Source organism: Cotesia glomerata, linkage group LG3, assembly GCF_020080835.1.
Source record: "Cotesia glomerata isolate CgM1 linkage group LG3, MPM_Cglom_v2.3, whole genome shotgun sequence".
NCBI classification, from domain to species: Eukaryota; Metazoa; Arthropoda; class Insecta; order Hymenoptera; family Braconidae; genus Cotesia; species Cotesia glomerata.
In genome coordinates this window covers 19,934,763-19,950,147 of record NC_058160.1, presented here as the reverse complement: position 1 = coordinate 19,950,147, position 15,385 = coordinate 19,934,763, and the positions used below count along the sequence as shown (strand labels likewise).

Genomic DNA, 15,385 nt, shown 5'->3' with positions numbered 1-15,385 from the left:
CTATGACTTTATGCATCTCTTTTTATGTCTTATATTTTTCGGTTCTGGAACGTTTTTTTCTTCTATTTATATAACTTTGCCTTTGTTTTGGTCCGTAAAAAATATTTTGCAGCGGTTGATAACTTAGAAATCTGATCACGCTGGAAATTAAAACTGTGCCCAGCTTTCATTCAGAAAAGATCATTATATGTTGAAATAAAATTAGTAAAATATTTAACGAGTACAAATTTTGTCGCAAAAAAAGAATCAAATATTGATATCGAAAATTATAGTGATGTAAAAAAATTCGAAAAGTTTTAGGTAGATAAAAATATAACAGAAATATAAAAAAAGAACCGAGAGCATAACGAGGGCAATCTTTATGGTGCCTCAGGCCAAATACAGAGAACACTGTTCGTGATGATTTTACCGGAACGAAATTTGGCCGCGTTCGGAGTTAGTGGTGTGTGCCAAAAGTGTGAGAATGATGATAATAATAATAATAATAAATAAAAGAAAAGAGGATAAAAATAAAAGGCATAGAGAAATAAAACAGTTCAACCAGAGGATAAGCACATCTTTTCTCGAATGGCTGAAATTTGTCTTTTTTTAACTTCCCGCTAAGAAAATCGAAAAGTTGGTTTTACCCCGTTTTTCGAAAATCGAGTTTTGAGGTCCTAGGAAGCTTTCCTGACTATTCCCGCGAGGGTGTCACTATGTCTGCACGCGCGCGCGTGTGTGTGTGTGTGTGTGTATGTGTGTGTGTGTGTGTGTGTGTGTGTGTGTGTGTGTGTGTGTGTGTGTGTGTGTGTGTGTGTGTGTGTGTGTGTGTGTGTGTGTGTGTGTGTGTGTGTGTGTGTGTGTGTGTGAGTATGTAAACCACTTATAACTTTTGAACGGTTGAACCGATTTCATCGCGGTTGGTGCCGTTCAAAAGGGCTTCATCAAACTTAGATTTCCTGTTAATTTGAACCGATAGATTTCGAGAAGTTTATAGGAATCTTAAAAAAAATAGGAAAAAAAATTTTTTCAGAAGTGGTTTTTTTGGGATTACTTTTAAACGGCTCTACCGATCGATTCCAAAAATTAATCAGCTCTCAACCTTGAAAAACCACGTCGATCGCTGCCAATCCGGTCAAAATCGGTTGATTCGTTCGAGAGATATCGTGAACGAAAGAAAACCGAAAAAAGTGTTTTTTCGGAGTTACTCCGAAATTTCCAGTTTGACCAATTAAAACTTAGAAAATCTTTATGAGGCTTAAAAAACTGCGTAGAATGCCGCCAACCGCGTAAAAATCGGTTTATTCATTCAAAAGTTATTGCGGTTTGAAAATTCAAAAAATAGTGTTCTATGAAACTTCTATCAGACTTTTGAGCTCAAAGAGCTCAAAAGCATAGAAAAGGTATCTTTTTGAGCTTGGAGAGCTCAAAAAAACACACAGATTGTATTTTTGAGCTCGAAGAGCTCAAAAAAAGCGGCCGGGTATTAACGGAAATGGCGGGAAGTTGCAGGGATGGCCTTTAGGGTCAACCGTTTTCCTAATTTTTAACTTCCCGCTAAGAAAATTAAAGATTTTCAAAAATCGGGAAGTTATTGTTTTTACCCCGTTTTTCAAAAATCGAGTTTTCATCAGATCTCGACGTTTGAAGGTCACAGGAAGCTTCCCTGACTATCCCCGCGAAGTTGTCACTATGTCTGTATGTATGTATGTATGTGTGTGTGTGTGTGTGTGTGTGTGTGTGTGTGTGTGTGTGTGTGTGTGTGTGTGTGTGTGTGTGTGTGTGTGTGTGTGTGTGTGTGTGTGTGTGTCTATGTTACTCGCTTATAACTTTTGAACGACTGAACCGATCGGAACGTACTAAACGGCGTTCTGAAGAGTTCCCTCAAACTTAGATTTCCTGAGAATTTGAACTGATTCGGACCGATAGATTTTAAGAAATTTTGAAAAATCTCAAAAAAAATAAGAAAAAAATCATTTTTGAAAGTGATTTTTTTAGAATATCTTTTAAACGGCTCTATCGATCAACTTCAAAAATTAATCTGCCTTTAAGCTTGAAAAACCACGCCGATCGTCGCTAATCCGGTCAAAACATATATGCGCATGTGCTGAACTGTTTGCACGTTCTATAAAGTGCTCCTCACTTGGTGGTTAATATCACCCACATTCGTTATAAATAAATTATTTTCATTATATAAATGTGTTTATAAGTGATTTATTAATAATCCAAATATAGTGCACTACTAAAATTGCACCAATAAATAATATAATTCAACAAAGTCTGCAATCTGTGTACACGCCGGTTGTTTAGCCATCTGGCACGTGGCGCAACTATATAAATTATATATTACTGGATATTGTGGTTTATAAATTGCACTATAACTACAAAATTGTATTGGCTAGTAATTGATTGAATGTATTTTTCTCATATACATAATCTAATTTGAATTATAAAATTCATTAAAAGTCCTGTAATAATCTTTCCTCAGTTGACGTGACATTAGACAAATTAAGTAGCCCAGTACCGTATACTATATCCGTGACGTGACTTCAGAAAACTTAAGTAGTCCAGGGCCGTATATATGCGCCCGACTTATAAAGGTGAATAAAACTAAGTGACCTTAGAGTTGTTATTTTTGAAATAGTACTCATAAACTGTTTATGAACAATACAACTGTCATCACCTCCTTGTCGGCTGAATTTAATCATGGCAGATGTTAATGATAATAAAACCACTAACACACCACCTGTATTAAAATGTCGTAATTGCTCACAAAATATCGCTAAAGAGCAGGTACAGTGCGCGAAATGTAAAGCCTACTACCATCCGAGCTGCGCTAAGCAAGCTGTGCTTATGTCTGGAGGTTATTACCAACGTTGTTGCGGTAGGCGTGGATCTTCATCAACCGAAGAACTTAAAGACTTTTTAAAACATGAGATGACTAGCTTGAGAAATGATGTCAAAGATGATATCAAAAGTGAACTTACAACCGTAATTGCTAGTGTTGAAGGACTTAAAAATCAAGTTCAGTCATTCTCGGAACAATTTAATAATCGTCTGTGTATTATTGAAGACAAAGTTAGAAATTGTGAAGCACGTCATACGAATAGTACCAATACATTATTATTATATGATGAAAGAATCACTAAACTTTCGGACAAAATATCTAACATTCAAACTAGTAATGATAGTGATTCTATCCTGCATGAAGTGGAAGATCGTCTGGCTAGAAGAAGGAACAATACATTGTTCCTAGGCATCGAGGAACAGTCAGCAGCCTCAACTATGGAACGCAAATCAATGGACCTTACTAGAGTACAAAGTATTTGTGACTCTCTGAATGTCAGATATGAAGTCTCTTTCTGCACGAGGATTGGTAAATACTCATCTAATTCGCTACATCCTAGACCTATAAAAGTCACTTTTACAGAACACACTTCTGTTAACCAGATCATATTGGGTCTCTTAAAAGCGAAAAGGGCAATAAACCCTCTGATGTCAGTACAGAATATTTCCATTGTGCACGATCGCACGGAGCTACAAAGGAACGAACTAAAGAAAATACGCCAACTTCTCAACGATCGGACAGCAGCAGGAGAACAGAATTTGAGGATTGTAACACGGAATGGGAGAATGATGATAGTCAAGGAACGTCAAAATATTTTAGCCTCGACGCCGAAGGATACAACTCCTTAAACTCTACCTCAACAAACCTATCTATTTATTATTAAAATGTTAGAGGACTTAATACCAAACTGGATAATATTTATTGTAAAACTTATGTAGCTGAGTATGATTTTTATGCATTTTTTGAAACCTGGCTTAAACCAAGCGTCCTTAATAGCGAAATTTTTAATAAAAATTACTTTGTTTTTAGGTGTGATCGACGTAAGGAGTTCAGGAGGTCGGGTGGAGGTGTTCTTATTGCCTGCAGAAGTACACTTAACGTACTACAAATTAACTTTAATTATATTCTACAACTCTTCCCTCAAATTGAGATTGTGGGAATATTTTTTACAAATAAGAGATATCTACTCTGACCTCCTAGAGCTTCTTTCGTCTCACCCTCTTATGGATGCTGGAGTACTGTTCCTGTTAGGACAAACAGATAACCGTACTCCAGCATCTTCATCTTCAGCTTCTTTTGCTCACTAATTTCACCAAATTACCAGATACCAAGTCCTTGTAAATATTGTATAATGAAAATATAAATATAAATATTAACTACCCTAACACTATTTTGAAGCTATATTATGAATTATATATTGTTAAAAATGAATTTAAGAACTATTTGTTACAATTACATATAACTATTATATGCCTAATTAGGATTAATTATTGTTATCTTAATACTAAGACGTATATAATATTGTAACACCGAAAAACTTTAACTCTATTTTCATATAATTCTTTTCTTTTTATATATATACCAAATGCTATTATATTTAACATTATTATTTTGGCTACATGCGCCCCTCACATTTACGTCAATGTAACTTTCTGTAACCTTACAATTGGCCCTACAGGGCTGTTAGGTTTATAAATAAAGAAATAATAATAATAATAATAAAATCGGTTGATTCGTTCGAGAGATATCGTGAACGAAAGAAAACCGAAAAAAGTGATTTTTTGACATAACCGTCATTTCTTCTCGGATCGTTTTTGATGATATAGAAGAATTTCAGAACTTAAAAAACCGCGTCGATCGCCGCCAAAAACGTGGAAATCGGTTGATTGGTTCGAGAGATATCCTTGATAAAATATTTGGAAACAAGTGTTTTTTTAACATAACTCCGACATTTTTTGGAATAACTTTTAAACGGATGCACTGATCAATTTCAAAGACTAATCAGCTATTAGCATGAAAAAATTACGTCGATCGCCGTCAAGCAGGTCAAAATTGGTCAATTCGTTCAAGAAATATCATGAACGAAAGAAAACCGAAAAAAGTGTTTTTTTTGGAATTACTCCAAATTTCCTAGTTTTATCAATTCAAACTTGAAGATTCTTCATGAAACTAAAAAAATTGCGTCAAATACTGCCAACCGCGTGAAAATTGGTTGATTCATTTAAAAGTTAGTGAGGTTTGAAAATTTAAAAAATATAGTTCTATGATACCTCTATCAGACTTTTGAGCTCGAAGAGCTGAAAATAACACATAAATTGTATTTTTGAGCTCGAAGATCTCACAAACGTCATTAGTGCAGTTTTATGCACCTAGGTATGGAATTAGCGGGAAGTTGCACGGATGGCCTTCAGGGTCTACCGTTTTTCTAATTTTTTTTCTTCGTTTCTTCATTTAAAAACTCAATCTGTTTTTTACTATTTTCGCATCTTTTATATGCAATATTTGATTTTTTTTGTTCTACACTTCCCATTTCATTCCAGTGACTCTGTGTTGCACTCTTTTCATTGCAAATACCTGGGCGCATCTCACCGCAAAATCGTGTGACCACATATATAAATTACATTTTTTTCCCCATTGTGGTTCCTTGTGGCTTTGGTTGTTTTACAAGCTTGGAAATTTTATTTTTTTGACAAGTTTGATTATTTTCTACATCATTCCAGAATCATGATGATCTTAATTCATAATAAATTACCTCTGAAGTGTATAAAATCTAACAAAACCACATCGGGTGTCATTGAACCCTAAATGGTGTTAATTTATTTTTTCTTAACTCCATTGGTGTACTTTACGTAATTAACCCAAAACGAGCGATATTAAATTCACTTATAGATAGATATATTTGTTGAGAGTTCACGAAAAGAACAGGACATACTATAGCATTGATGTGTTATTCTCAACCACAGAAATAACAGTATTGTTAGTATAATATCATATATGTGTGGTAGAATATTTCTCACTGTTCTCGCCACGTGCAGGCAAAGATAATTCATTACTTGAGTTAGTGATCGCGGGTGAGCTGCTTTCGCAATTTCGTTTTCCGGTCATAGCAATTTGTTTCAATCGTGCGTGGTATATTATTGTCTCTCCCTTATATACTCCACATTATTATTCTTTTTTTTTTTTCTCTATTTTTACTTTATTATAGCAACGAGTAGATAACAAGAACAAGAGACTCGATTTGTTCTCACAACTCGAGTAACCCGGCGCCAGAAGCGGTATGCCTTCTAATTATCGTCAATGAGCAATATTAGAGTAACTAACAACTAACATCGACTGCTCAATACAAAGTCGTCGGCTGAAAATGCGTTGTTTATTATCACCACCACTATAAATTACTTTTTACTTATAATTGCGTATAAAATATATGCATACAGTAAAAAATATTGTGTATTTGCGTAAATACGGTCTGTGTTAAAAAATTTTTATGTTAAAATGACCTAAAGTGTGTTAAATTTCAACACTAATTTTGTGTGGACCGTATTTAACACAGAAATTGTTTTGATTTTACACAATATTTTTTACAGTTGACTAGCAGTATTTTTTTATTGCATCACTCCTAAAATATAAATACCAACCATTATATATTTTATTTCTCAAATGTGTTTTTTTTTTACGACGATGATTTTTGATTCTGTATCAATCTTAAAATTTAAATATCATGTTAAGACTTATGTTTTACTTTATTAACCCTTCAGCACCCTCGCTATGAGAATTTTTCTCACGCAACAACATTCAACTTATAGGATGTCGCTGCAGTGCAAGTGAGACACTAAAAAGAACGTGGGTACTGAAGGGTTAACAAAAAATATGAAAAAAATGTAAAAAAATTTTTTTGTTAATAAATTTTGTCACAAATTGTGAAAAAACTTTATTAGAAAAATGTAGCGCCATCTATTAACAATACATTTAACGATGTTAATAGGTTATCGAAGATCCTATCAATTAACAGTCTGCTTAACTAACATGATAGATTTTGGATTGTTTATATTTTACGCGAATGTGTAATTTATCAAGCAATTCAATCAAATAAAATCAAGACATTTTTTTGTAATGTGATATAAATTGTTGTTTACAATTCAACGTATAATTTATATTATGTAACTGAAAGAACGGGGCTTTCGACTACGGGTGAGTTGGCATAACGAGCGAAGCGAGTGCTCCAACACACGAGTCCTGAAAACTTAATCCACTCAAATCATAGACAAATGAATGTAATTTACTAACACAATTAATATAACATTTCGCACAATGTCTTGATCAAAAAACGAATGATCGTATTATAATGTGGAAGTGAATAAATTTAAATATTTTTTTTTTAAGGGGTTATATACAGTTAGAAGGCCGAAAAAAGCGAATTTTCCAGAATTTTTTCTGAGAAAACTTTTAAATTTATTGATCTAAAAATTTGTGCACATATTATGGTATCTTTAAACTGTATTATAAGACTTAGTATTAGTAAAAATATTTATTTGGAAAGGAGCTACAGCTGATCTCCGGGAACTCTTCTCAAAAAAGACATTTTGCGGTGACTACTATATCTCTGAACTGAATCCTCTGAAATTAAAAAACAGAATAGTCTAAGAGCCAGTGAACAGCAGATTTGACATATTTTAGGAAAGCCTTAAATTTCCTTAGCGATTCTGTTGTACCTACCAACCATGAAATGGGGGCTAGCTAAGCGCGGTCGCGGTGGCCTCAGCTACACTCAGGTGCGACAGGTATGAAAATTTCATGAACTAAAAATATATTTTAAGAAAGCTGCCATTTGGATATGTTAAAATATACTATTATAGCTATCTAAAATCGAAACGGCAGACGATTATCACGGTTCTAGAGTGGTGGCAGATATTTTGAAAATTTCGAAAAAAAATTTTTTTCAAAAGTATTTTAGGAAACTTGAAATTTATATATGTTATTCTTTAAAGTTTCAAAAGCTTATACTTCTGAAGGCAGATCTATACGTCAGTTCTTTTGACCTGGCAGACAGTAAAATCTTTCTCCCCCGCGAGTATTAGTCCCTCGGCTAAAGAGGAAAGCCCGTATGCACTTTTAGGTCCCCGGGTTCTGATAACTAGGATTTACGTATTTTTTGCCGAGGATTATAAAAAACTAGGTTATTTTGCTCGCCGATGGTAAATTTAATTGTTAATAACGATTTAATTGTTTAAACTGCGATAACTCAGGAACGGCTGATTTGACGGAGAAGTTGATAACAAAAAAAATGTTTAAAATTTAAAAATCAACAAAAAATGGTTTAATAAATTTTTGCTTGTCATTTGTCGATAGAGTCAATGGGATGCGTGCTTGCGAGAGAGAGGTCCAACCGCTACTTGTCATTTTTCGCGATATCTCCAAAAATATGAATTTTATCGAAAAATTTATTATACCATTTTTTGTTGCTTTTTAAATTTTAAACATTTTTTTTGTTATCAACTTCCCCGTCAAATCAGCCGTTCCTGAGTTATCGCAGTTTAAACAATTAAATTTACCATCGGCGAGCAAAATAACCTAGTTTTTTATAATCCTCGGCAAAAAGTACGTAAATCCTAGTTATCAGAACCCGGGGACCTAAAAGTGCATACGGGCTTTCCTCTTTAGCCGAGGGACTAATACTCGCGGGGGAGAAAGATTTTACTGTCTGCCAGGTCAAAAGAATTGACGTATAGATCTGCCTTCAGAAGTATAAGCTTTTGAAACTTTAAAGAATAACATATATAAATTTCAAGTTTCCTAAAATACTTTTGAAAAAAATTTTTTTTCGAAATTTTCAAAATATCTGCCACCACTCTAGAACCATGATAATCGTCTGCCGTTTCGATTTTAGATAGCTATAATAGTATATTTTAACATATCCAAACGGCAGCTTTCCTAAAATACATTTTTAGTTCATGAAATTTTCATACCTGTCGCACCTGAGTGTAGCTGGGGCCACCGCGACCGCGCTTAGCTAGCCCCCATTTCATGGTTGGTAGGTACAACAGACTCGCTAAGGAAATTTAAGGCTTTCCTAAAATATGTCAAATCTGCCGTTCACTGGCTCTTAGACTAGAACAGATTTCGTTAAAGTAATGTTAAATCTAGTAATTAATCGAAGGAATAAGCAAAATAAATTTTTTTGACAAAATGGCGGTTTCTCAAAAAAAATCGATTTTTGACCAAAATTTCGGCCTTAAATTGTTTATAAAAAAAAAAAAAATTATTTATCGGTGAGAAAAAATCTTCGATTAATTACTAAAAAATATATTTAAGAAGCTCGTGTTAAAATTTGAGATTAATCGGTTTAGCCGTTTTCGAGTAATGTTAGTCACCGACTTTGTAAACACCATTTGAGAAAAACGCGTTTAAAGTTTGAAAAACACTTTACATAGGATACAAATTTTTTTTTTTTATTTGCATTAAAAAAATTAATAAAATTAAAAAAAAATCGATTTTTTGAAAATTCTAACTGTATATAACCCCTTAACATTAGTAATGAGTATCAATCCTATTTCCCCATTATTATATGATCATTCGTTATTTGATCACGATATTGTGCAAAATATTTGCACGGGCTTACTAGTACTATGTAATATTAATATCAAATCGGATCAGATAAATATATGCAGTGAATTTATTTAGTGAATTGTTTATATACTTATAGATATTTCCATTAAATTTGCATCAGACATTCTTCATTCTATTTTATTTTTAACGATAAATATAACAATTGTTTGATCATTGTTGTAGTTGTCGAGAACAAAGTATGTAAGCTCATTTTAGTTGCCATCTTTATCCAGCGAGGATCCCTGTAATGTTTATTCTTATACACTTTTTATCTCGCGGCTGGCTGTTGTCCGATCGTTTTCAGCGACAAAGTGAATCGAAAGGGGAACTGTTGCTTTCGGCGTGCAATTCGTTTTGTCGGTAGTGTAGTTTTGGGTGTATAATGTATATAGTGGATATGTGGCAAGCGGACAAAGATATGAACAAAATATAATATAACCACATAGACAGATAAAGGAGAGAATCCTGAAGAACTTTAAGAATATTCCACGAGCTTAAATATGTGAAATTTCTCAAGGAATTCAGTGTTTATTTATCTTCTGAACTAACTGTTTTAGATGTGATATGTAATAAGTATATGTGCACAATGTACAATACATGCTTTTCTCGGTAATATACTCTATAAATAACTGAGTCTTAGGTCTTAGCATCTTGGTCTTTCGTCGTTCACAGAGAGATGCAAATCTTAACTTTTAACCCTGTAGGCGCTTAGTTCTGGTAAACGTTTAACAACCATCTACGATGGAGCTTCGAGGTCAAGATGACTTGCCATGACCTCATAGGTGAAGTAACGCATTAGTTCGAACGGGTACAATAATATCCTTTTTTTGTCTCTATTCACTCCACACTACACCAGTTTGTATGTATATATATTTGCAATCACCCATAATGTTAAACTCAAAAGACTAATACGACTTTCTCTTTACTTATAATTAAAACAACTCAAAAAAATATGATACATAGATTGAATAGAGGCATTCAATATTGTATAAATTGTAAATTATGTACAATAAAAAAATTTTAATATATATTTTTATGTTTGCCATTGGTAAATTTTAGAGTTTGAAATGTTCTTTGTGTTTGTTATTTTTAAATCATTTGAAATAAAAGTAATTGCTGGTAATTTTTCTCACAAATGTAGTATTATAGTATGTCAGTTGAGTAGAATAGAGTAACAAGATAGAAAAGCGTGGGGTATTACGAACATTATATTACAGTCTTGCTATAGGGCATAAAATAAGTTTGTTGTATTACGCCCACCCACATTTGACTTTACTTGTACACTGTACGTTCGTTACGACACGTAAACTTGTCTTCAGTATGACAGGGCCAAGATACCCATTAGGATTTAAATGATAAATCATCCCCTTTACACTTTTTAAGCAAGCTGTTTTCTCATCATAGCGTCAACGTCATTTTTGTATTATTATTATTAAATTTTTTAATAAAACGAGACTATGATCATCTTTTGATGCATAATTATTAAATTATCTTTTTGACGATCTCATTAGTTGTGTTATCTCATAATTACGACTGTATTCTTCATTTAAAATAATAGCATAATTATACACAAATGGATACTCAAGTTTTTTTTTTTTTAATTAATTAGATTTCATTGTACTTATAAACTTTATTAATATAATCAGCGGAAGTTAAATTGATATGCATGAAATAATGTATAATAATAATAATAACAGTAATTTTATTAATGTTTTTATTTGAAGGGTGAGCTGATTCAAAATTCAAATAAATATGACATTGTAACATAACATAACTGACTGCACTTAATCAATACATGAAAAGTGATAGCAATCGTGAACATCCGTTAAAATTTTATGTTTTAACTTTGTCTTTTATTAAAAAAAAAAAAGTCAGGATGAGAGAGTAGTTGTTACTTAATCTTTTATACTGTTGCATTGGAGGTTGGATCAAAAAATTGCACACCGACGTACAAGGAATTAGCATATTTCCAAGTATCCTAGATTATGGTGGTAGGTTCTTTTGATTGGCAAGTCGCGTGGGTTAGGCTCTACTTCGTGCTCAATAATCCGTAAACATAGGGTTAAGTTTTTTTGGTGTTGAGAATTAGGTATACGAAGCCATAATTCTTTAGTTTACTCAGCACTATTTCAACCTCCCTATGACGATCCATATTCGTGAATGATTCATCGCTAGGGCGAGTAATATTGTATAATTTCATTATATTCATTTTTATAAAAAGTATCTACAATATTAAAGCTTTGAAAAATTAATTAGTCTGTCTGTAGACATATAACTTTATTAACTAAAGACATTGTATTTTCGTTTATTAAAAAACACCAATACAAAAATTTTCATTTAAATTAATTTCCATTAACAATTAATTATTTATAAGTTTAATCAAAGAAAATTTCTGTCGGCACATAAACTTTCTAAACAAAATACAGATCCACAGAATTTATTATCCACAGATTCGGTAGAATCTGGCGCCAAGTTCCGTTCAAATCCGTTGTAAACGGAGCGCCAGACTACCGAGTATGTTTACCATAAGCAGAACGATATTTTCAGGTTGCAAAATTTTATTCATTCTACAGACCTTTTTTTTTTTCAATGATACTCTATAATAATACGTTATATGTTATATTATCAATATTAATTAATAATGGTTTTTGAAAATAATAAATTCTATTTAAAATTAATTAAATTCACTGGCACAAACTATAGCGACCCAGATTTTTAGATCCTGACTTTTTTCTTATGGAGAAAGTGACATGCCACAGACTAAATAATTCGAGAATCCATGGTAATCCTTCTATAAATAGGAAACTACAGTTAGAAAAAAATATTTCACAGCTTGCACTTACACCCGCCAGGGTGCGCTGGAATTATTTCTACATAAACTGTAGCTTCAAGAGGATAGTTTGTTATAAAAAATTCAGCCAACGCGAGATTTAAGTTGATACCAATTGTCAATTTTTATTATAATTACAAAAATACTAAATCCGAACAAAACAGTTTCACTGTAAAAAAATCGCGCCAAGTCCACGTTCATAAGACTTTTAAGAAAAAAAAATTTTTTTTTCTTTACAAAAAGATATAAAATCAAAATATTAAAAAATTCAAGTAACCGATATGATTGTATATAATTTTCGGAAATTAAAAAACATTTTGTTGTAAATTTAAAAATTAAAGAAATAATTTTGGAACGTACTTGGTGTGCGTCATTGTGTATGTCAAATTTTTTTTCAGTCTTAGTAGATAGATTTTACGAATTTTATAAAAAGTAAAATATTTTGCAACCACACACACTAAATACGTTCCAAAATTATTTCTTTAATTTTTAAATTTACAACAAAATGTTTTTTAATTTCCGAAAATTATATACAATCATATCGGTTACTTGGATTTTTTAATATTTTGATTTTATATCTTTTTGTAAAGAAAAAAAAATTTTTTTTTCTTAAAAGTCTTATGAACGTGGACTTGGCGCGATTTTTTTACAGTGAAACTGTTTTTGTTCGGTTATATTGTCTCGATTTGTCTGCACCCGAGTTAATATTTCTTTCTACTTCTGTACATTAAACTTTATATGTATCCTAACCTATCATTTTGGCGATATAAATAAATTTATACCACATAAATAACTGAAATACTTTTTATCATACTATAAAGACATTTTATTGTGGACTATATAAACTATTATCTAGTGATTCATTGATTGAAAGAAAAAAAAAAAAAGCCGTAATAAAACCGTCTACAATATCGAACAAAATAAATTTAAGAAATGAACTTTTTCTATGAGTCATTAGTAGACCACTACACAATACCTGTATAGTACTAGTAATCAAAATAGATATACATGTATTTTGATTGGTAGAATTTTATACAAATTGTTTAAATTATTAAGAAAAATTTCATTGTATTGTACTTTGAACCATGTAAAATTTCAACCAATAATGAATCGTGGCCCGTTTTTTGCGAGTTTCGACCTTTGACTAACTTCAAGACTCATCTATTTTATAATATAGGATTGAAGAAAACATCAAAAGTGTTCTTGAATTGATTCGTTCAATTTCGATGGATATTTTATTTGTTAAATATAAATTTTCATTTCCTTACGTATCAATTATGTATGCTCCTATAGATTGAATGACTATTCTTTATCGTAAGTTCTATAGAATATGAAGATGAATAAACAATTTCTTACAACAGAGTCAAAATTTTTATTCTTAATCAAATTTATTTTTTAAATACGTATTTATTTTTTAAATATTATAGAGCTTTTTTTGTAAAAGACGTTAATAGTTCAGCAATTGACCAGCGAAAATATAATAAGGGTATTAAATTTTTTGCCACATTGAAATACACTCAATAGTTCCTACGATCACCGCGCAATCTTTCATAACTAGCCACTCACTTCCGGTCCGATAAACTCTGTGAACTAGTTACCTAGTCGTCCGACAAATCTAGCTACCAAGTCGTAGTATTAAATTACACACAGACATTTATTATCCTGGAAAATTTTTTATAATTTCTGAAAAAATGTTTACTCCCTCCTCCTTCCTTCTCTTCTTTTCCTTCTATTATACAACGTGGATGAAAATATCCTCTTCAGACGTTGATAATGTATTTTCCGTGGACCGATCGACCAGGGACATCGCCCTCGTTCAACAAAAGGGAAATCAATTAACTCACCCACGCATATAAATCTCCGTAATTGTGTGTACATATGTGAATCTGTGAATGCGTGTATGTATGCGCAATGACAGTAGAGTAAAAGCATGCATGATATTGACGTGTGTGTAATTGTGTAGACTAGACTGCTGGTGGCTCATGTACAGTCACACATCAGTCGTAACAAATACACGCTGTAGCATATTCTGAGTGAGTTGGACGAGGCATAAGCCGCGTAGGTTGCCAAGGGCAACCAACCTATGCACCATCTCTTTCTCACCTCTCTTCTCTCTTCTGCTCTACTATTTTCCTTTCTCCTGTCCTTGCATTCAATCCTACCCCTGAATCCTGTATAGTATTCTCTCTCATCCCGGCCTTCCATCAGCCCCCCTTGCTGCTGCCCCTGCTGTTGCTGCTGCTGCTGTTGCCTCTCAACGAGAGAACCAGTGACAGATAAAGCGAGAAAGAGAGAAAGAATCAGGGATGTATCACCGAGTATTTCATTAGAGGCAGCCATCCATGAACCCGAAATATCGTCGGCGCCGTTTACTAACCCTTTACATAGCTTGTTATCCTCTCTTTACTCTTTTTTTCGCTATTCTTGACTCATACTTGCTCACTTAATTTACTCATAACTCATTCGGTTTAACTTATCAAAATATACATCCAACGTCTGACTAAATTTATCATTTCTATTTGTAACGGAATATCGACCCCTTTTAAATAATATATTTCAGTTTTTATTTCTGTACATACTTTTTTGTCTGCTTTACCATGTACACATAAAATCTTCACTTCTCAATACGCATCAGATATCAGAGTTACTCGATAATAATATAATCAAATTTTGTCGGCCTTTAATCAGTTTTTTTACTATAATAAAATTACTTATTTTTTATTCAAAAATCAATTAAATTTTATCATTTTTTAAAGATTAAACGCACTCGAGAAAAGAACAGTTGAAAAATTACATTTTCTGTAGTAAAAAAGAAAAGTTTTGAGGAAGAAATTGGAAAAATTATAATTTAAAATAACATTTTTATGAAATACAATTCTAAGAATTGATTTTTTAAATTTCGATTGCAAATTTTCTTCATCCAAACTTTGTAAAAATCTAATATTTATTTGTATTCGATTGTCACTAGCCAAAAAGAGTTTTTTTTACTAAGAAAGACTCTATATTGAATACTAAAATCATATATACAAATCCCAATCAATATCTCACTATAAAACATAAATTACAATATTCTTTAATATTATATTACGTACATATTAAATAATGTTATAATGATTTTTTCACCA

General features: G+C 32.2%; 1 protein-coding gene across 9 annotated transcripts in view; it reads left to right on the top strand.

The window, feature by feature from the left end:
- Positions 1-15,385, top strand: part of LOC123260953 (ras-associated and pleckstrin homology domains-containing protein 1) — a 196,072-nt gene that overhangs the window by 124,608 nt on the left and 56,079 nt on the right. The window lies entirely within an intron of this gene.